Genomic DNA, 20,300 nt, shown 5'->3' on the forward strand with positions numbered 1-20,300 from the left:
CATCAATGGCTTTACCCAAAAATTTCAATCCCCAGATGTGATAATGTTTTTAAAAAATCACGAGGTCATACTATTGCAGGAAACATGGTCCTTGGTCAGCCTCCCAATAGAAGGATACTTAGAATACAGAACACCAGCTCAGAGGCTGCACAAATCGGGTCGACCCAGTGGCGGTCTTTCAATTTACATCTCCGCCAAGTTAAATGTTAATATAGTGCAACTGACATTTGAAGAAGATTGGATTTCCGGCGTAAGGATTGACAACCCTAAACAGACTGAACAACTAATCCTGATCAATATTTACATCTCACCAAGTGCCAGGGAGAAAAAAATGAAGTTTAACCATCTAATCCAGGTTCTGTGTAACATACAAAGTAACTACAAAAGACCAGCCTGCCTAGTAACTGGTGACTACAACACAAACCTCTTTCAAGAATTTCCGAAAGAGTATGATGCACCGTGGCCAGATACTCTGGTACAAATAAAACCCACTGGCAATAAATTTAGCAAACTAGGCGAATACATGGTGCTACAACTTAGTGCTCTGGGATACACAATCTTAAACGGTCGCTTCCCCAAGGATAATCCTCCAAACTGGACAAGATCAAACGGTCATACTCATTCCTTTTTAGACTATACCATCTGTAACAAGGAAATTCTCCCTCTCATCGAGAATTATACCATAGCTGCTCGAGGAGACAGTGACCATCGTCCTCAAGTGACCACCCTGTCATTCCACTTAGTACATCACGCCACAACAAGTTTGACTTCAGAAGGAAACTACACTGATAACCTCCAAAGGCTGAAGTGGTCTGACCCGATTATACCAGCAATAATGAGTCAATGTAGAGTCCAGCGAGATTCTACGAGTACTGCTGCACTCCCGCCTATTTCCTCATGGGAATTCTTCTCCCGGGAACTGCTTAAAAAATTCCCACGTACTACACGGAAAACCAAAAAAGGAAATCAGGCAATAATAACAGCCGAAATCAGGAAATTAAAAATAGTACGTAACAGTGCTCTAAGACAACTACGCAGGTTCCCTGGGGAAGATTATAATCATAATCTTAACAAATATAAGCAAGCTCAAAAAGCACTTCGACGTGCAGTATTTACTGAGAAAAAGAACCGCTCTGAGCAGTTCTGGCTAAAATTGTTACACGCAAATAAAAATCATAACCCAAAATTCTTCTGGTCACTTGTTAATACTAAAATACACAAACAAGGAGGACAAAGCAGTGCTAATATCTCTGAAGCTGAATGGGTTTCCTATCTCACAACTCACTTTGAGGAACCAGAAAAAGATGTCCCACCGGCCAGACCACCAGTCACGGCTCCTCAACCGAATTCACGCCAACTACCTGGCACAACGGATGCAAGGATATTAGGAAACCATGTCGAATTAAATACAAGGACCCCATCGACAACCAATACGGAATCTCTGCTTCAGTTTATAGATCTGTCACAAAGTGCTCCAACAACTCTGGGAATTATTAGAGAAAAAACTGTTCGAATCATAACCGAGGGTCGTTCAGACGGAGCTCCAGGGCCAAACGGGCTCCCCCAGTCTCTGTTTAAACAGGATACAGAATTTTGGGGAAACCAATTGGCACCGCTCTTTTCCTATTGCCAGACCAAATCGGTAATACCGGAATCGTGGCAAGGTGCCATTATTCAGCCAATTTACAAAGGCGGCAAGAGATCAGATCCAAAAAACTATAGGATGATCACTCTGTTGGACGTGGAATCAAAATATTACGCTAAGCTGCTCCTTCAAGATCTGGCATCCTGGGCTGCAAAAAAACATCTTATACCTTTTAACCAGACCGGATTTGTGCAAAAATCAGGCACTATAACGAACTTGCTTGCAATTTCTGTCCTGCTGGACAAAGTGGTGGCCTCAGGAACGTTAATGCATGGCTGTTTCGTTGGTTTTAAGGCTGCATTCGACCGCGTACCCCGAAGCCGATTATGGCTTAAATTGCGGACATGGGGGATTCCACCAGTGTTATTACAAGCCATAATCATGTTACACACCAACACATGGGTTCGTATAAAACTTGGGGATGGAACCTATATCTCAAGGAAAATACAAACCTCGGAGTGAAACAAGGGTGTGTGTTGGCGCCGTTTCTTTTCAATCTTTTCATCTCTGACTTGTCAGAATCACTTGACGAAGTTAATTCTCACCCCCCAAAACTTGCCGGGACAAGAGTTAGTAATCTACTATACGCAGACGATCTGGTCCTGCTAAGTCACACCAGGGTTGGCTTGCAGAGACTACTCGATCGGTTGTCTCTATATACCAACGAAAATGATCTCGAATTGAACTTAACAAAGACAAAGGCAATCACCTTTGGGCAAAGGAAATATCAAGGTGGAGGTTGGCGATATAATGGTAATAACGTCGACAGAGCCCCTTCTTACAAGTATCTGGGGGTTCACTTGGACAGAAGGGGAATATTCTCCAAACACAGAGAAGAGGTAGAAGCCAAAGCCCTGACAATCCAGGTGGCTTTTAAGACTCTAGCAAGGGAACTATCTGGTCCCAGTCTGACCCCACTTATAACTGTCATGAAGGCAAAAATTATCAATTTCCTCACCTATGGCCAGGAGATCATGCAAGGGAAAGACAACAGTCACGTAAATAAAATAACAACAAGAATATTTAAACAGGCGCTGGGTCTACCAAAATCTTCATCTCCCGCCCAAATACGTCTCGAGTTTGGTCTTCAAGACCATCAAGCAGTAGGGCGTGGAGCATACATCAGGTTGTGCAATAAATTGCGTACCTCCAGAGAAGGAACCCTGGAGGCTCTTTTGTGGGTGGAAATCTCAGCCGGCTATCCTGGCAGTTCATTCCGGCGCTACCTGCAAGATTCTTTAAAACTCTTCGATACAGAAGAAATTTGGTCCTCTAATCCATCTCAGCAGGCTCTTAAAATTTACATCAAAAGAAACGTCCGCCTTTGGTCTTTTCATTCGGATAGAGCCCAACTGGTGCATCGTAAGCACGCCTGGTCAATCATATCAGGATTCAAACCAGGGATTATGGCACACTACCTGTCATGTACCTACTCAGCGCTGTGGAAAAAAAGATTTTTGGCCCTCAGAATGGGTGAATGGCCATTCCTGTACCATTTGCCAGGATGGCGCCGCACAAATTCCAACGTAACATGCAGGGGGTGCGGGAGCAGCCCAGAAACAATCGAGCATGTGTCATGTCTATGTCCTGCAGTCCACGACGATCGAAAGTTCTTGTTAAAGAGCGAATGGAACAAACTTGGAATTCGTACGTGCCGGCAAGCCATCCTTGCATCAATGAACCCGGACAATCCACAGCTCAACATCCGGTTCACCAAGTTCATCACAGGAACAGCAAGAAAATTTACACACAGCGAGAGCCAGTATGCCATTAACGGTTAACTATCAAAGGACAGATTAAACCCTTTACTGCTTCACCGGATTTGTACATCTGTCAGCATCACCCAATTGCAGCAGAACATGGCCTGTTGCGTACGGACCATCTTGTTTTCCTGTGTAATCTTGGAACCCTCAAATATTGTATGCAGGGACCCTACAATATAAATGGACTCGCACCACTAGGGTCTTTACCACAAAATCTGACTTAATTACAGTGTTATTGATTATTGCCTTTTAAAAATCAATGTCCGTTTGTGGCCCTAATAGACGAAAAAATCTGAACGGAAGATTATGGCCCTTAACTGTTTTTTAATCACTTTCCTTTTTTTAAAAAAAAGGGGGTTGTACCGTTTAGATGAGTTAATACTTTTTATTATTATAAAAAACAGGTCTCTAGGAGTTTTTAAATTATTTTATGACGTATATTTACTTATTGTGATGGTATAAATGTAAATATTTTAATATCTATTCTTGACACACGTTCTTATTATGGTAGCATATTCATCATTGTAATGATTTTTATTAATCAAACAATAAAAGTATTCTCACATTGAAGTTTTTGAACATGACTGATCCCCTGACAGGTTGGCATTTAAAAATAAAAAAAATACAAAAAAGAAGGATAGGCTGGAATTTTAATTCCACCCCCTAGAAGGCTAAAATTTTAAGCTGCCCAAAAATGTTAAAGAACTCTTAATTCACACAGAAACAAGGGTGGGCCTTGTGGTCTGATGGTTAATTAAAAAAAACGCGTTATTTCTTTTGACATTGCATTTTGTTTGGGCAGTTCCTTCAGTGAGGTGCCGTGTATCAGATAGGGTGACATACATAGTGCCCTGCTTTGCATCCATTTATTTTGAATCTGATGCTTGGTTTTAAAAGCAAATACATTATTATCGTGTTTGGAGAAATACTGCTCCTGATTACTGTGGCAGACTCTGAGGTTTTTGAATATTTTCTGTCTGCCCCTTTAGACTTTTTACCCAGCATAATTGATATTTTGTGCTGTAAAAAAGTATCTGCTCGGTAGATGTTTTCCCCAATGTTTCTTTAGGGGAGAAAACCCCTAAACATTTCTTGAGAGAGTAGATCCGGCTCATTCACGCTTGTTTAAAAAACAACCTAGAGATGTTTTCGCTCTCGTTCTGCCCTGCAGCTTTGTGGTGCCCTCAAGAACAGTTACTGTTGGGTAAAGTGTTGTTGTGTAGCTGTACCTGTTTCAAGCGGTGTGTGACAAGAGGAGTATTCAAGTCAGAGCTCAATGTATGACATACAGACCCTTGTGAAATGGTTGCCTAGCACGAACCACTCAAAGGCGCTGATTGCTGGTGGATGCACAATGTAGTGCAGTCCAACAAGATGGTTATCATGCCCTTCTGTGACTCCCTCAATCTCCTTGGAGGCTCTGTTACCTTCTTTATAGTCCTGATAAGCCAAGTGTTGTGTCATGAAGTGTAGGGGTTGGGTTATTAGTGCAAAGCGACATCATCAGCAACAGCAGCATGACACCCACGTGAGGCAATAGCAGCGGATTGGATCCCTTATGAATGCAAATCACTGGAATAGATTGGATCAGACCCTCTTCGCGATTTTACAAACATGAGGCACTATCAAAGAAAGTAATAGAATGCCGTACAAATGTGAGGGACTAGTAGAGCTGGGTTTAGAGCTGTTCTCTATTCTGAACAAACCATTCTCTGGCGATGAGCTGGTAAGTTGTGCTAACCTGTAAAGCAGACAGCCAAGTTGCTAGAGTACAAGGCATCCTGTGTTCCAGGTTGACCTTCATGTGTATGTGTTTGTAGCCATATGCACGCTGTTAAAAGGAATGAATGGGCGCAGGCAAGGTCTTGTATTAATGAAAGATGATTTATTCTTCAGATCCCAATCATTAGTTACAGGTTATAAGGAGATGTTCTGTTCCTTCTTAATGCCCCACCAGGAGCAGCGTCCTCCCTGCTCAGCCCCTTCTCACCAACTGATCACACTAGAATCCCAACCACCCTCAACATTCTAACATACCTCATCAAAGGCTGAGCAGGCAGGCAGAGAGCCAGAGTAGGGAGAGTGTATAGAGAATAAGCACATCACAACACATCTCCCCCCTTATAATATTTGAAAACAATCAACAAGTGTAAGATAATACAACACTCACTGAGCATAGGAGGATGCATTAATAACAACTAATTAAACATCACCCCCCCAGCGATAATGATCATAACAGTAAAATGCATGAAGATAAAATTTAACACACATTTAGTAGAAAGGAAAGATGAATAACCAACACATTAAACACCATCCTTCCCCTGATAATGATCAAAAACAAAATTGCAAAACAAGCATGAAAACTCAGACTACAACTATGGGTACAAGACACTACACTACACCCCACAACGTACCCATTATGCCTCATAAAAAGGCACAAGACTGCGGCAGAAAAGGGATCTACAACCCTAAGCTGCACAACCTAAGACAAAACAGATCTACCAATAAGACAAATCTAAGACAAAATCCCTTAACCCTAACCAAACATAGGGTACCTTAAAACTCCAAATGCTTTATAGGTAACTAAAACTGAGAAATCAGGGTATCCCTTAACCCTAAAACACACTTGCGATAACTATGAGTAACCATAACTCATGTCAAATCTAGGGTATCCCTTTAACCCAAAAACACACTCGCAAAAGACTATGGGTAATTATACCCCACGACGAATTTTAGGGTATCCCTTAACCCTAAAACACACACTCAATATACACTATGGGAATTTATAACCCATGTCAAAATTTAGGGTATCCCTTAACCCTAAAACACACACACGCAAAACACTATGGGTATTTATAACCCAAAACAAAATTTAGGGTATCCTTTAACCCAAGACACACCCACACGTGGGTGACTCTAGACCATTTAGGGTATCCTTTAACCCTTATACAAACACAGGGTAACCTTCAACCCCCAACAGTTCAAGGCAACATATCAAAACAAGTATATCCTTGAACCCCAAAATATATTGGCCACAATAAGGAATTTAAACTCAAATGCACAAAACCCCCAATAATAAACTGTAGCCCAACCAACCACCACATCCTAGGGAAATAAACCCCACCATTCAGAACATAAAAACAATAACAGTGTCACATTGCTGAAAAATAAAGAAGAGGAAAGTCTCTGGCTCCGGTGAGCGATCTCTCACCCGAGATTCTCACCTAGGACTCCCCCAGCTGATCAATCCAGTGACATCATGCAGGATAGCGTCCCGAAATACCCGCGATCAAAGAATTCCTAAATCCACCATCATGAAACTCGCCGCGCAGTGGTTACCAGGGCAACGTCCAACGACCATCCGCATTGAACTACGCAATTACGAAACGCCGTAACAACAACGCTGAGGTCACCAAGGAACATCCGGGGTCGCGTTGACAATACGCGTTCCACAATGACGCGCATCGGAGAAGAACTTGAAAGACGGCTCAGCGCGCGGAAACCCACTCTTCAAGAGAACCACGCGCTACTTACAGAATGCCGGTATGTTTTTAAACCTCAAATCAATATCCGACCGTTATGGCCACCATCTTAGGACGTTAAATTACTCCCATAGCTGTCACGCCAATACTCCATGCGAGCACGAAGTCCAGGCAAACACTTCTTGGGGCTCGACTCGTGCCCCCCGACACAGGAGTGTCCGATCATAAATCCACAGTTTAGTCACAGTCTCTCTTTATTTTTTTTAAAAGCCCGATTGCGGCGGTTGCAAATTACCGCATACTTCCAGTCTCAACATAGACATAGCAGCATAAGGGCAAACAAAACTCGAGGAAGTAATTCCACAAAAGTCACTGCAAGATCCACTTCTTGGCAGACAAAGTCGGAGAAATTCCTACTGTACAGTACTACAGTTTACTCCGGAACAGCTCCCAGTTGCCAAATCCCCAGTACACGGTGCAGCTGTCTATTCCTCTGCCACGTTGCAGCTCAAGTGAGACATAACCAACACCAATTGAAACGGGCACACAGACTGAAATGCGATGCTCCGTAGTGCGTGTGTGATGCTGTGATGCTGATAGAAATAGTAGACTACCAGCCTTTACTCCTCACAGGGATGTCGGTTTTACCCAGGACCAAACAGCAACTAGTCCAATCAGTCTTTTGGAGAACTCTCACCCCAGTCCATCATCAGGCACCTCCACAATAGGGCTGACCGGTCTTATGGTCACTGGTGGGGCTTGTGGAGTGCAAAATTACTTCTTTTTTTCCTTAAGTGCGCTTCTTCAGTTCCAAGTTCATCCAAAGTAGGCCCTTCAGTTTCATAAGTCCAAACTCCTTGAAGGTACACGCAGGTTCTTTAACTCGTCGCCAGTGTTAAAAGGAATGAATGGGCGCAGGCAAGGTCTTGTATTAATGAAAGATGATTTATTCTTCAGATCCCAATCATTAGTTACAGGTTATAAGGAGATGTTCTGTTCCTTCTTAATGCCCCACCAGGAGCAGCGTCCTCCCTGCTCAGCCCCTTCTCACCAACTGATCACACTAGAATCCCAACCACCCTCAACATTCTAACATACCTCATCAAAGGCTGAGCAGGCAGGCAGAGAGCCAGAGAGCCCCTTTAGACTTTTTACCCAGCATAATTGATATTTTGTGCTGTAAAAAAGTATCTGCTCGGTAGATGTTTTCCCCAATGTTTCTTTAGGGGAGAAAACCCCTAAACATTTCTTGAGAGAGTAGATCCGGCTCATTCACGCTTGTTTAAAAAACAACCTAGAGATGTTTTCGCTCTCGTTCTGCCCTGCAGCTTTGTGGTGCCCTCAAGAACAGTTACTGTTGGGTAAAGTGTTGTTGTGTAGCTGTACCTGTTTCAAGCGGTGTGTGACAAGAGGAGTATTCAAGTCAGAGCTCAATGTATGACATACAGACCCTTGTGAAATGGTTGCCTAGCACGAACCACTCAAAGGCGCTGATTGCTGGTGGATGCACAATGTAGTGCAGTCCAACAAGATGGTTATCATGCCCTTCTGTGACTCCCTCAATCTCCTTGGAGGCTCTGTTACCTTCTTTATAGTCCTGATAAGCCAAGTGTTGTGTCATGAAGTGTAGGGGTTGGGTTATTAGTGCAAAGCGACATCATCAGCAACAGCAGCATGACACCCACGTGAGGCAATAGCAGCGGATTGGATCCCTTATGAATGCAAATCACTGGAATAGATTGGATCAGACCCTCTTCGCGATTTTACAAACATGAGGCACTATCAAAGAAAGTAATAGAATGCCGTACAAATGTGAGGGACTAGTAGAGCTGGGTTTAGAGCTGTTCTCTATTCTGAACAAACCATTCTCTGGCGATGAGCTGGTAAGTTGTGCTAACCTGTAAAGCAGACAGCCAAGTTGCTAGAGTACAAGGCATCCTGTGTTCCAGGTTGACCTTCATGTGTATGTGTTTGTAGCCATATGCACGCCCTTCTTTGTTGTTGCTTAATCACCCTATATGTTACTGGAAGGTTATTTAAAAATAGTAAGATAGTCATTACAGATCTATGAACGTTAACTTGAGAAGCTGACAGTTGCATTGGTTTTAGGGGAAAAGAAACTACGAGGAAGGGGGAAAATTGTTACTGGGAAGGAGAAAAAAGAAATTATTGGAAAGTTGTCTAGAGAAGCAGTGATGAGCATCATATAAAACTGATGGAATGATTGAAAGAGAGACTGTAGTAAGGCAAAACTGGAGAAAAGCTGGCAATAATAAGCTGAGCATGTCTGAATCTGTCCAGGCGTGAAAAACTAGTAAAGAAAACAAGCATAGTAAAGAGAACAAGCACTGGCAAAGCCAATGAGTCATGCCTTTGGTAACTATTGGCTTTCCTGATGGTTCTTAGCCAATGCTGCACATAATTGCTGGTGCTGTGCAGCATGGCTACAGCAAATAAACTGTAAACAAGCGCTATGACATAGCAGTTGCGTCATTTTGTCAGTTCGCACCCATTACATGCCCATGCCAACAAAATTATGCAAGCAATTTTTTTTTTAATGATGCACTGGTGGGAAGTGAGCAACATAGAATGATAGGGTTCGGGGGGGAGTAACACGGCGGGTGCGGAGGGGTAACGCATACAACACAGAGGGCGAGGTTGGGGAGGAGATGCAACTGACGGGAGAAGGAGTTGCAGGTGGGGGAAGCAACACCGAGGGTAGGATGGAGGGAGCAGCAGCGGGGTGGGGAAGAGAGGGGGCTGAAGAGAGAGTAATGTAAAGCAGGTGGGGGAGAAGCACACAGACAGGTAGGCAACCATGAAATTATGTGGCGGGGCACAGAAACAAGGGGCGAGAGAGGAGGAGGGAGAAGTACACAGGCAGGAGAGCAACACGGAGCACCGAAGGGGAAGAGAAGCTCACTAGGGAGGCAGTTGGATAACACACGTGCTCTTGCTGAGTGCTTAAGCCAAAAGAAACAAGCATTGGCTGCGCGCGAGAGACGCCATATGTGGTGGGGGAGGGGGGAGAAGCGAGAGTTGTGTGCGCGCGCGGCCAAAGCTTGGAAAACAAGCATTGGCCGCGCGACGCGGGCAGAAAAAGTGAAAGCTCCAGATGGCGCCTCGGGCGCTGAAAGCTTCCGGCTGCGCGCGTGAACGCAAGCGCTAGGCCGTGTGGCAGCACTTTCAAAACCCGTACACTAAATGTCTCGGCCAGACCAGCACATGCGCTGGATCAGGCGAGACCTAAAAAACTCAACCACACCATTGCCTCTTTCTGGACCAAATCATCAATTCCTCTCAAATTTCAGGCTGTGTCCCAGACTCCCTTCAACTAGGACAAATCACACCCATACTCAAGAAACCAGGGGCTGACCCTAACTATCTCAACAACCTCAGACCGATCTCCAACCTCCCGTTCCTAGCAAAAGCATTGGAGAAATGCGTTCTCCACCAACTCAACAAACACATTGAGGAGTTCAACCTCCTCGACACCTTTCAATCAGGATTCAGGAAAGGCTGTAGCACCAAAACAGCTATTCTCAACATCTCTGACGATATCCACAGTGCCTTAGACAAAGGTAACGCTTGTCTCAATCAATCAATCAAGGAATTTGTAAAGCGCACTACTTACCCGTGAGGGTCTCAAGGCGCTGAAGGGAGGGGGGAACCGCTACTGCTCGAAGAGCCAGGTCTTGAGATGTCCTCCTCATCCTTATAGACCTATCATCTGTATTTGACACAGTAAACCATCCAGCTCTTCTGGAGACCTTGAGGAGGCGCTCTGGCATTAATGGTGCAGTACTAAAATGCTCCACTTTCTTCCATCTGCACCGCTCACAACAAACCAAAATCAACTACTGTCTCTTGAAGCCAACTAAAGTCACACTTGGGGTCCCACAAGGCTCGATCCTCTCTCCTTCCCTCTCCAATCTCTTCATGGAGCCCCTCACAATCATCCAGAAAAAAGTGGGAGTGAATTACCACCTATACGCAGATGATACCCAAATCTATTACAAAATCAATTCACCCAGCAACATCCGACACCTAAATGTCACTCTACCCGAGATCCAATCTTGGTTCAATGCGAACCACTTAAAGCTCAACCCAGATAAAATGGAATTAATACTATTCTCTCCAAAAAGTAACCACCGACCAAATTAAGAGTGGCTTAAGAATCTGGATGCCCTAAACTACTCCCATCCTATCCAACTCAGTTAAGTCTCTAGGCATTACCCTTGACAAGAACTTATCAATGGAGGTCCACATCAAAAACTCTGCAAAAGGTGTGCTTTCTCACTAAAACACCTTAAGAAATTGAAACCTTTCCTTCCCCAAGATAATCTCATGACAATAGTTCAATCCTTAGTTCTCTCTAAAATGGACTACGGAAACGCCATCCTAACAGGACTCCAAAAGCTCACCTAGCTCCACTAATGGCAGTGCTGAATATGGCAGCTCGACTCATATCTAGGGTAAAAAGATTTGAACACATAACACCTTCCCTCAACTGGCTTCCCATGGAAGGGAGATGTATTTTTACAAGCTGGCCTGCATCACAAACTAAACCCTTCACACCTTCCCTCAACTGCCTTCCCATGGAAGGGAGATGTATTTTTACAAGCTGGCCTGCATCACACACAAAACCCTTCACTCTCCATTCCCCAACTACCTAAACAACAAACTGATAAAAGCAGGAAAATCCAGAACTCAGAGAAGCTCAAACTCACTCCTTCTTATCCCTCCGAAACTGAAAAAGAAAACCACTCAGTCCTGATCCTTTTCTGGCAACGCTCCCAGGATTTGGAACCAGCCGCGGTCGGTAGTAGGAGTAGCTGCAGGGCGGTGACGTGGGGAGGGGCAGGGTGGGGGGTAGTAAACTATGGATTACGGAGGTTTACAGGTAAGTTAACATATAAATTAATTAAACTAATTTCGTTGCGTGCACTGCATCGCATTTGGGGATGCAGTGCACGCAACGAAATTCGTTTTATTAATGTATATGTTAATTTACCTGTAAACCTATGTAATTCATAGTTTATTACCCCCCACCCTGCCCCTCCCCACGTCACCGCCCTGCAGCTACTCCTACTACCAACCGCGGCTGTTTGGAACGCTCTCCCTAGAGACCTGATGCAACCCCTCCTTCTCCTGTTTCAAAAGGGACCTGAAACTCCATCTCCTCAACAAATACTTTCCTGACCAACGTAAACGAACCTAGACTTCAATATCCGAGTTGACTACTCCCTCACCTGACATTCAAGAATAGATGGCAACCGGATTATGTTAGTCACCTTTGTTTTCTTTTTCTCTCCCTCTCCTGTACTGTTTACCTAATTTTTATGTTGTACTTATATCTGTTGACTTCCTTACCGCCTCCCTACTATATAATGCAATTTTTCTTCTGTTCCTACGGTGTGTATGTAAAGCGCTCTGATACCCACGGGTCAAGCAAGCGCTATATAAAACGTATTAAATTAAAAAAAAATAGGATCAATCAGTGCGCCGAAGTGGCCAGCATTTGCTGACATGACAACTGGGAGGCAAGATTTGTGCAACAGCACCTGTATAATATATATCTATGTAGTAGAAATTTAAAATATATATACTTATTTTATTAGTTTTAATATTTATGTTCATTTTGTTTTATTGATATCTGCTCCAAGAAAGTTGCTTCTTGCAAAGCACTTCAACAGTAGTCAATTGATGGCACTTCCTGTGATGTCCTTTCCGGCGAATTCATGTTGTATGCAAATTAGAGGGGCCCCCCACATTCCCTTTCTGCCCGGGGCCCCAAAAATCCGAGGACCGGCACTGCTCAGTATCGGTGAGTACCGGCCCATTTAAAGCACTGCAACAGACTCACCATTAAACTTAACTTCACACATAAAAATAACAAATACGGATTGCCTAGCTATTTTACCACCGAAACAAAGCACAAACTCTTACCAAGACTTTATGCTACTTTGGTCCAAACGTTTGGGGCACTCCAAAAAACATTCAAAAAGCTCTGAAGATAAAAAAAATAACAGTTCTTCACCCATGTATACGAAAGTAACCGAGCAGACGTTAACCATCCCTCACCAAGAAAGTGGTTGCCGAGTATTCCTCTTACCTTCCGTTTTCAGGCAAGATTGTACTCATTCAATTGCTTTTTCCCTTCGATTCTAAAACAACGTTAATTTCAGAAGACAAGAGAAGGTTATCAGACAGCATGTTGAAAACGTGATTGACAGCCACAGGGCGGAACAAAAGGGGCATTTAGAGGCCGAACTTCCCAGTAAGCGTTTCAATTGGTTAGAAAACAAAAGCCCCTCCCCCGAAAGGTTTAGCAACCTATAGCAGAAGAACGCTAGAAAAGACCACACCTACTGATGCACCGGAAGTGACCCTTTTCTGCTCATAATGCAGCCCAGCCACAGTTGAACCGAATTTGCCTCCCTTCACACTACCTTGCTAACCGGAAGATAATAAGGCAGTGAACCCGGAAAAAGTATTGCCCAAAACAGTGCGTAAGTCGTCCTCGTTGTAGATTGTCCTTTTGAGTGTTGACTACAGCCTGGGAGAATGGAGCATACGGTCTCCGATACGTTCTAATTCGAGAGTGGAGGTCGGAAGAGGAGAACAGCATAGTAGGGGCAGGCAGTACCTGTGAGCGGGTCAGTGTCCGCAGTGGGCGTTTCTTTTAGCTCTAAATTTAGGTCTAAATTGGTAAAAGAGGCCAGATTTGAAAATACAAAAAAACGAGACACTCCACAAACGTAAGACTGGAACTGTAATTTATCAGTGAAATGGCCACAACGCGGTACTACAGTAAGTGAGCCTCCTGGCGCGGGAAGACTTTAGTGACCCGTATTATAAGGTTATTCTATGCCCGATGACATTACGGACACCTTGATTCAACGCTAGGTTTTCTTTTTAGAAATCTGCTGTATTCATCGAATTGAAGTGAAACCAAGCATACATCTCCCAGGTTGCTAGTGGAAGGTCGGGGGCTGGTTTTTATTTTATTCCTGATCTTTCATATGAAGCCATAAGAGACACTTCTTTTTGTAGTCTCCACTGATAAATTTGCAGTGCAGTTTCGCCATTCATTGTAGATTTGCATATTTTGCTTTAATAGTGGGCGTGAATTGGGGGCGGGATGCTACACTGCAGGTGGCGCTTACAACTCCGAGCCTGTGCTGTTGTCTGCCAAGCGCACTCGCTTGCTGTAAGCTACACCAGAGTATCTCTGAAATGAGGCTGTGCCAAAAAAACACAGTTTTGTTTCAAATTAACTCACAATCTCGGCGAGGCTGGTCAGATCTCTCATGGGAGAATAGGGTGTAACAAGACATTCAGTGTACTCGTCTAACGTTCTCGCTCTTAATCTAAAAACTGGAAAATTTATTTTAATTAAAGGAAAGGGTTTGAATGCTGCAAAGGATTTCCAAATTCATGACTGTCTCAACAGATCATTGGTGGAAAGGGTTGGGCATTCACTTTCGCTTGGAACCAAAAATAAGCCCGGACACCCATTCGGCGGCCCACATTAGCGCAGCACAACCTTTCGGAAACATTAGTGGCTGAATATGTAGTAGGAGAAAAGTTCTTTCCCCTTTAAGCTTTCCACCTTTTTTTCTCAGCAGTTTGCATTTTTTCATACCACTTAACATCATCTCACCCGGTCCGGTTGTCCGTTTCTCCAGTCCTCTTTTGATTCCTTCCTTTTATCTTCGCCGCCCTTTTCTCCCCTTCTCCAGGCTGTTTCCCTCTTTAATCTCCTGTCCTTTCCTCCGTTTGGTGTTTTCATTTATTTTGCTACTCTTCTCCTTTCCCTATTTATCATCACAGGCCCTTCAGCTTCTTTTTCTCCCCCAGGCTTCCCCTTCTTACAGCTCCGTCCAGATACCTTCTCCTCCATTCATGCACCAGTCATTTCTCACTCTTACCACTTTCACCATTCACCTCTTAACTCTTCATCACATCCAGCCTAGGTTCCTCTTTTTACCCCTCTCTACTTTTACCATGTATCTTTGGTGTGTCTTTTTTTTCTTCCACTTTGCTATTCTCCCGTCTCCCCACTCAGGATTTCCCTCCTTTCTCTCTCCATTCTTCCTAACGCCAGTTTTCTATGGACCTTTCCCGTTCCTTCGCTTTTCTAAGCTCGCCTCTTTTCTCCTTCTTTTTTTTTTTTTTTTTTTTTTTTTTTTTTTTTTTTCTTCAGCTTATGAACCTTTTAGTCTCCCAGTTGCTCATTTTTAACTGAACCCTGTGTTACACACTAACCTTGATCCTGGAATATTGATCTCCAAACTTTATCACTACAGAGGACACGTGCAACCATTGGATGACTTTGATTTGAGTGGACTGTGAATCGCCAGACACGTTTTTGCGCTCAAAAGTCGCTCCGCTCCAAATCATACCCCTAGACGTTTTAAATGATATAGCTTTAGTTTATCAAGTTTGATTACTTGTGTATTTTTGTATTGGAGTCTCAGTCCATCTGCAACCTCTTGGGTAAGCCTGCAATGCTAACAAGCTGGATAAGTCACTGGGGTGGGCAAAGACCACAAGACTGGGAAAAGACTAACCCCAGCAGGGGACGTAGAAATAAAGGACTTTACATCTTATTCTGGCTTTGCCACATCACCAAAATAGGCTAGTAAGAAGTATCGTAGTAATATTCTCGGCAAGGCCCCCACCTGAGCAGCTCTTTACTGTAATGGTAGTCCACCAGCATTTCCATCAGTCACTCACTGACAATCCCAGTTTAATGAGCAAATAGGGAACGGTGGAACCAGACATCGTTCTTTTTAATCTTTGACTTCTTAACGTCTGCAAATTGTGTGCACTTGGGCAATCCTTTTTTGAAGTTATTCCGCTCTCTGTTTTGTTTGTAGTTATAGGAATCCTTCAAACAAAACAAGTAAAATACTGGGAGAAATGTTTTTTTCCTCCGGGTGAAAAAAGCACCAAATCCCATTGTATACTCGCTGAAATAGGGTAAAATGGGAGTTGTATGGACCTTGAAACAAGCAGTAATGTATTGCAATCTAAGTTCTTCTTGACCACATATTCTGACCTTGGATAAATCACGCTCTTGCTGGAACTTTGTCCTCTTTTTGCATCATGTGAGAACTTTCTAACCTGCTCAAAGTAAACAAGCATTGGCATAGCCAATAGGTCCCGCTTTTGGGACCGTACAAGTATTTAGTTATGCAGCACAATATCCTTGGTGCAACAACATCAACTGTTGCATAGCTAAACACTTATTAGGTCCCAAAAGTGAGACCTATTGGCTATGCCAATGCAACTGCCAACCCCAGACCCTCTGCCCACAGCCTCGACAGTGCTGTTTGAGTCTCCGGAGCTTGTCCACAGTGGCATGTACAGAAACTCGTTCTTTTGCAAGAGATTTACGGACAATGCTTAACGCAGTGATTATTGAAATGGTTGCTAGTCTGAGAGCAGACTTTGGAGAGCTCAAGAGACTCCGTGTCGCGTCTCCTCTTAGAGCTGAGACATATTCGATTGGTCCTGGTTTACTCCCTGCGCAAACCAACTAGACAAAACCATTCCTGTATTCTATTCACATCTTAAATAATTCAGAATATCTCATGTAAAGGCCCGCATCTTTGTCTTGTGACCTGACTTCAGAGGCCTTCCTCGGAGTGGCCCTTTAGTACCAGACCCCCTACCTTGCCGCATCCCAGTCACAAGTACTTTTTATGCCTTTTTGATATGTGGTGGTCAATAGAGAGAGGAGGGACTTGCCTGCTCTCTTTGGTAGTACAAAACCAATCAAACACTCAACCCCAGTCAACAGATCTGGGTTTGATCCATCACCGTTCTTTAGCCCACTCTGCCACCCCAGTTCAGACATGGCCATATGCAAATCAGTTTGACCCTGTGCCTCATGGGAACAGTCCAGCACAAACTGCCAAGCCATGCCTTCCCTGGACCGGAAACAAGCTTCCTAGGACCGGTTTCTGGCATTTCAGCCGTCTTCAGCCAGGCTTGCTTGAATCCAGTGGCAAAGTGAGCAAGGGACTCACGTCTGAGCATACCCTGCCAACTTATGGCGAACAAACTGATTTGCATATGGCCATGTCTGAACTGGGGTGGCAGAGTGGGCTAAAGAACGGTCATGGATCAAACCCAGATCTGTTGACTGGGTGTGAGTGTTTGATTGGTTCTGATGCTCCGTCCATCACCACCCCCTTTTTGTACCGCTTTGCTCTCTTTGGTAGACAGGATGGTAAATAGTTACTCACTTCAGAAAGCACATGCAAGCTGCCGGTTTTGTATGTTCCTCTGATACATGAAATGCCATGTACGCTTGCTGAGCCGATCTCCCATCTACTGCGAAATGTGAAAAGCAGCAGGGAATGGAAATTCTTTTGGCTTGTTAATGCAAGCTGCAAAATATATGTGATAATAGAGCATGCAAAAACCCGAGAGGCTCACTTTAGTAATAAACTGGACTGTTTGCGAGCCTGAAACTACTGTTGTGCTCCTCAGCACATTGAGTGCACGAATAGTAGCCATGTTGACATACAGAAAGAAAAATCGTGCTTTATGCAATGTAATCCACACATATAGTAACTAGCAACGCAAATAGATTCTTCACCAGCGCATCTTGTGTGAGAGAAAAATAGAGACTAGTGAAAACAATTGAAAAGGATCAGTAAGTGAATATATCCTGTGAGAAAGTGGCTCTGTACTGTTCCTTAATAGGTACAGGGTGTACAGAGTCCACAGTCCCCAAGGGTTTGACAGAGGCTAAAGTTAGATATAACCTTACTCTCTAAAGTGGTAGCTTGGTCGAGCAGTAAGGCAGTATCAGAGGACAGTGTAAAGCATTTGTTGTACACACTCAGTCAGCAAATGGTCTCACACACTCAATAACTGAACTCTAGGCCAATGGTTTATATATAAAGAATATATGCTTGTTTTATTTTAGAACCAACAATTGGAATTAAAATATACTCTCTCAGAATGAGATGCTTTATATAAATACTTTTACAATATGCAATTAACTTTTGTAAACCGTTACAAGTGGTTGCAATAGGCAACACTATTTTAAACACAATAATGCATTGAGTTCAATGGAAGGTTCATGTTATTTGCCACAGATTACTTTTAGGATTACTTTTGGAATTCCAGGACTGGATCCTAGATTCAGTCCTGGGTCAGTACTTAGAATCAAGTGATGAAAGTCGACTTAATTACTGTGATGATTTTTAAACAATATTTAGCTATTTTAAAAGTTGACACTTAGAAAATATTTCATAGAAAATAGTCCCTATGGCAGAAAATGCAAGTTACAGGTATAGTATGTTCTCGTTACTTTTGTAATCCAGTACTGGGTACCTAGACTCAGTACTGGGACCTTTATCTAAAACAGGTAAGTAATTACGTTTTCAGATATTATACGATTTTTAAAGAATATTTAAAGATTGCAGAAATTGACACTTAGAAGAAATTTCACAGAAAAACAGTCAATGATTTCCTATGGGAGAAAATTGGGTTTCTGGTAAGTACAGCTGTAAGTATTTTTCAGAGTCAGTGCTGGGCACCAAGATCCAGCACTGGGAGCTCACCTAAGAGCAGGTGAGTAATTTCGTTTTCGTTACTCGGCTGATTTTTGATTTGAAAAGTCCTCACTTAGAAGAAATTTCAGGAAAAAGCCAGTCAATGTTACCCTATGAAGAAAATAGAGTTATCGGGTTAAAGGTAAGTACTCGACTGGCAGAGTTGAGGTTCTGGGCATAGATTCAGGGGTCCCCCAGGGTCAGGTAGGTACAGTTGGTTCACCCTCCGCGACTCTAGGGCGGCCAGGTGCAGAGTGAGTTAGGCCCAATGTTATCCTATGAGGGATAGGGGGGCCTTGGTTGGTGGCTACTGACTGGTAAGCCACGCGGCTGTGGGAGCTGGGCTCCTGGTCACTTACTCAGGGCAAGTGGGGAAGTAGGTAGGTGTAGAGGTTTCACTGCCAGGGCCACTCGGGCGGCTGGGTGCAGGGTGCTTTTGAGCCTTCGGGCGCTCAGTTGATTTCAATGGGAAATCTCCGGTTTGGAAAAAGACTGCAAGCTCGGGGACGAGGATTCTTCAGGTGCCACCACCACTTCGAGAGGTAAGTTGGGTAGTTGGAGGATAGGTAGGTACCCCGGGATTGGGCACAGGGGGCCGTGGGGCGCCGCGTGCAGGGGTGCCTTTTGGTGTCGGGAAATCTTACCCTCTGTTGATCGCGTTTGGGGGGGGCACCTTGTTCTGAGGCTGCAGGCTCCTTCAGGAGTGTCGAGGGAGGTCCTTGGGTGCCGGACTCGGGGTCCCAGTCGCCGTGGGGTTGTCCTCTTGGTCTTTGTCCACTCCGGCACTGGCCAGGCTTGGCTGGTGCAGTGAGTGCTGGGTTCGCGATTCCGGGCTGCTGCCAGGGATTAGAGGTAGGTTTTGAGTAGAGCCTCTAGTCATGGGAGTCCCAGGGGCTTAGAGCCAAAAGGTAGCCAGGTCCTCCGTGGTTTGTGAGGTTTCTGGCCACAAGAGATGCCGGGTTGGAGCAGGAGCAGGTTCGAGGGTCGACAGGCCGGTAGGGCTGGGGCCAAAGCAGTTGGTGTCTTCCTCTTTTTAGCAGCTGCAGGGCAGGTCTTCTTTCTTCTTGCTCTTCTTTGTAGTTTTGAATCTGGAATCTGGGGAAGGAAGGTTCAGGGTGCCCCTAAATATTAGATTTAGGGGCGTTACAGGTAGGTGAAGGGCAGGGGCTAATGGGTCCCTGTCCTGGGGTGGGTACACCCCACTATCCTGCCTCTCCTGTGGGAGGGGGGGCAGGAGCCTAGTCCTGATTGGGCAGGGCTTCCCGTCTTCAAGATGGCGAGAGCCCGGAGATGTGCTTCACCTCGCCTCCCCCACCTGAGGGGTGGGGTTGGCAGGCTGGCACATCCCCTGTCCTTATTTGGGGTTTCCGGCCAAGCTTTCCGCCAGAGTGGGGGGTTGCAGTGGCCTGGGGAAGCTCACAGAGGCGGCATGCCTTTGAAGCTCACCCTTGCCCATCCTGGGGGAGGAGATTTAGCACCTCGCCCAGAATGTGCATTGTTGCAGACCCAGGACAGCAGGGGCTCTCCTACCCAGGGGTCCAGCAACATGTCTGCTCTGTGGCAGCCTCCGAACAGACGTGGATTGTAGGTTTAGGTTTCAGGGGGCCTCTCTAAGATGCCCTCTGTGGTGCTTGGTACATTAAATCACACACTGGCATCAGTGTGGATTTAATGTGCTGAGCAGTTTGATACCAAACTTCTCAGTCTTCAGTGCTGTCATTATGGTGCTGTGGAGTTCGTGTTTGACAAGCTCCCAGCACCATATACTCTTAGCTGGCAGCACTGCACTTACAGGACCCAGGAATGGACCTGGGTACTGTAGGGGCACAGG

At 44.6% G+C, this 20,300-nt stretch overlaps 2 protein-coding genes across 7 annotated transcripts in view; one reads left to right on the top strand and one right to left on the bottom strand.

Annotated features, from left to right (window-relative positions):
* Nucleotides 1-13,163, bottom strand: part of TRMT10C (tRNA methyltransferase 10C, mitochondrial RNase P subunit) — a 129,876-nt gene extending 116,713 nt beyond the window's left edge. Inside the window, exons 1-2 of one of the 2 annotated variants that reach the window (XM_085622383.1) lie at nucleotides 13,006-13,131; nucleotides 12,840-12,900 (exon numbers count right to left, since the gene is read on the bottom strand). The gene's annotated coding sequence lies outside the window, so the exon portion shown is untranslated. Of the gene's footprint in view, nucleotides 1-12,839; nucleotides 12,901-13,005 lie in introns of both variants that reach the window. The other variant, XM_085622382.1, reaches the window with a different exon arrangement.
* A 106-nt stretch (nucleotides 13,164-13,269) lies between these two features.
* Nucleotides 13,270-20,300, top strand: part of LOC146805193 (putative protein ARB2BP) — a 208,836-nt gene continuing 201,805 nt past the window's right edge. Inside the window, exon 1 of one of the 5 annotated variants that reach the window (XM_085622384.1) lies at nucleotides 13,270-13,402. The gene's annotated coding sequence lies outside the window, so the exon portion shown is untranslated. The other 4 variants (XM_085622385.1, XM_085622387.1, XM_085622386.1 and 1 more) reach the window with 4 other exon arrangements.

The sequence above is a fragment of the Triturus cristatus genome, chromosome 8 (assembly GCF_964204655.1).
Source record: "Triturus cristatus chromosome 8, aTriCri1.1, whole genome shotgun sequence".
In the NCBI taxonomy this organism is placed as follows: Eukaryota; Metazoa; Chordata; class Amphibia; order Caudata; family Salamandridae; genus Triturus; species Triturus cristatus.